This window comes from Schistocerca serialis, chromosome 9 (genome assembly GCF_023864345.2).
Source record: "Schistocerca serialis cubense isolate TAMUIC-IGC-003099 chromosome 9, iqSchSeri2.2, whole genome shotgun sequence".
NCBI classification, from domain to species: Eukaryota; Metazoa; Arthropoda; class Insecta; order Orthoptera; family Acrididae; genus Schistocerca; species Schistocerca serialis.
The window spans coordinates 77,538,371-77,541,826 of NC_064646.1; positions in this window are offsets into that span (position 1 = coordinate 77,538,371).

Sequence of the window (3,456 nt, forward strand, 5' to 3'; positions counted from 1 at the left end):
GTTGGTGAGCTCTCAGAGATGGCAAGGTTCAACGTAATCCCCGCCCACTTCAATCGCCAGTGTAAGTTGTCGGCTTCATCTCTCGCACGTATAACTTATTTTTATCAACCTACCTTCGTTAGTCAACTCTTCAATGTCATCGGCGGTAGCAGAAAGTTTCCAAGAAATCTAAAAATGCTTTTGTCCACCTGCAAACAAAATTGCTTTGTAGCCAGCTCAAATATAGTGCACGTATTTGTAGCTTCCATCATCAATGGCAGCGTTACGGAAGAGCACACTGTAGCACAGCTATATGTTGGTTGTTGACCCGACTAACAGTGTTTAAGAACAAAAAGTTATACCACACTCGCAAATTTTCCCAGTTTTACGATAGTGGAGAACTTTGTAGTTCCGCTGACTGATAGGGCTAGCAAAGAACGCAGAGTACACTTCCCGCAAGACGGGGCACTGTCCTACCATCTTATCTACGTCTGGGATTTCCTCGGTTATGACATTCTAGGTAAATGGAATGGTCGTGGTACGCCTGCTGCATGACCTCCACACTCGCTGGACCTTACACCTCTCGTTTATTTCTCGTGTCGCTTCATGTTTGTACCACCCATACCCGCTTCCCCAGCAAAGCTCAGATCGACAATATATGCTACAACTGAGCACGTTATGCTGCAGCGAGTTTGACTGGAAATCGACTTGGATGGTATGTGTTTCGCGCAACCATTGTAAGTTACTTTCGACTTGCTTAGCTGTGAGGTAAGAAAAACGAGATGTAATTGTATACATGCAACTGAAGTGATGAATGAAAATTTGTACTAAAGCTAGGATACGAACACATGTCCCTTAAAGGGGGTAGGACATCAAACGGGCCAACTTGGAGCAGGAGAGGCACCACAGGACATTTTAATTTCCACCGTCTATAATTTTACAAATAAATTCATAAAACTTTGAAAGCATTATCAGGAAGGATTCAAGATTCATACTCATAGTAGTGGAAGCTCAAAAACGTAAAAAATATACATTTTTTTTACATGTGAAATTTCATCATTTTTTTCACTTACTACTGGCTGCATTTGTTGCTATAGGTACACTTTTATTCCTAAGTAATAGAGATTTTTCGATGACTTTTGCACAGCATACAAACTATAGTTACATGTGTATGAAACTCTAGAGTTTATTTAATTTATGAAAAAATGAATGAACTGTTACATTTTAAACTTCTTGTTTAGAAAAAACTCAAATTTTATAGTTAATTATCTCAATTTTTACCACAGTTTTTAATACATTTGGAAAATTCTAGAGTTTCATACACCTGTAAGTACTGCTTGTATGCTGTGCAAAATTCATCGAAGAATCTCTCTTACTTAGGAAGAAACGTGTACCTACAGAAACAAGTGCAGCCAGTAGTAAGTGAAAAAATGTAAAAAAAAGGGTATTTTGCTACGTTTTTGAACTTCCACTGCTATGAGTGTGAGTCACCAATCCTTTCTGGTCATGCTGAAAAAGTTTTATGAATTTGTTTGTAAAAGTAGAGACAGTAGAAAATAATGTCCTTTGGTGACTCTCCTGCTCCAAGTCGGCCCGTTTGACGTCCTACCCCCCTTAATCACTACGCAGATGCACTAAAAACTTCGCCACCCTGGCACAGTGGTTTGGCACAACTGGTTGGACTACCCTAGTCCGTGTAGTTCACCTCCCAGCCTTGGTATAAAATGTCATTCATCGTTTCAGGCAGCACATACACATCATAAATGTTTCAGATTCGAAAAGGTCTCTGGAACCATAGAGTTTCATTTAATTAACGCACCTGTCCCCGGATTTCAGGCAGGATCCCCTGTTTCGCTCGATGTTGAAGTGCTATTACAATACAGTTGGAGAGCCTTAGGGAGAATACGAAGTTGGCTGAGCCGTGAATGGGAGTTTGTATTGAGGAAGGAAGTGTGCTGGGATATTCCGTCCAGTTGTGGAAGTTGTGTCAGGGTGGCGAAGTGGTTTGTGCTCTGTCTAGTTGGCATGAGACCAAGGTTCGAATCCCGGCCCTGGACAAATTTTCATTCATCGCTTCAGTCTGCATATATACCGGGTGATCAAAAAGTCTGTATAAATTTGGACACTTAATAAACCAAGGAATAATGTAGATAGAGAGGTAAAAATTGACACACGTGCTTGGAATGACATGGGGTTTTATTAGAACAAAAAAAAAAACAAAGTTCACAAAATGTCCGACAGGTGGCGCTGGGCAGCAAAATGTCAGTGACTGCGCTTGACAATCGTGTATGTTACACAATCGCATCATCCCCAGCCTGGCTAACAACACCTGCTGGAACGTACGAAGTTTATGCAGGATGGCGCTCCACGCCATATTGCTAGACGCGTGAAAGATCTCTTGCGCCCATGATGATGATCGTGTGCTCAGCCGCCACTTTCGTCGTGCTTGGCCTCCCAGGTCCCCAGACCTCAGTCCGTGCGATTATTGGCTTTGGGGTTACCTGAAGTCACAAGTGTATTGTGATCGACCGACATCTCTAGGAATGCTGAAAGAAAACATCCGACGCCAATGCCTCACCATAACTCCGGACATGCTTTACAGTGGTGTTCACAACATTATTCCTCGACTACAGCTATTCTTGAGGAATGATGGTGGACATATTGAGCATTTCCTGTAAAGAACATCATCTTTGCTTTGTCTTACTTTGTTATGCTAATTATTGCTATTCTGATGAGATGAAGCGCCATCTGTCGGACATTTTTTGAACTTTTGTATTTTTTTGGTTCTAATAAAACCCCATGTCATTTCAAGCATGTGTGTCAATTTGTACCTCTCTATCTACATTGCTCCGTGATTTATTCAGTTTTCAAATTTATACTGACTTTTTGATCATCCGGTACATAGTAAATGTTTCAGGCTTGAAGAGTCTCTGAAATCCTATACTTCCATGTGACTGATGTAAATGACTAAAAATTACAACAAAACCTAGTCTGTTCGTGATACGCATAAATCTATATGGTTTTTCAAAGTTTCTCAGACCTAGAAATACATTTTATTGCCATAAAACCAAAACTTTAGAAACAAGTGATGGAGAACGGGAGTAGCGATCCACGAATCGCGACGTCGAACGCGCAGCGCGCGCTGGGCTCAGCGCCTGCCGCCTTTCCGTCAGGGTGTTCGCAGACAGAACTAATTTGTCACGCGCAGCCGGCCTCCCGGGCGGTTCTCCGTGCTGCCGGCCCACTATTGGAAATTTCCTTCCTTTCTCGCGGCGCCTCGGAATCGCGCCCCGAATATGAATGCGCCGTCCCGCGCTGGCACCTCAATTACACCGGCGGCGTCCCTTCCACGCGGCGACTGCGCCTCTGGAGAGAGGTGAAACACTTGATTGGTTTCGGGGCCCCACGCTTGCCAACCAAATCAGTGTGGTGCGTCGCCTCATCAGGGTGAGGACAATACGATGGGTATCCGAGTTC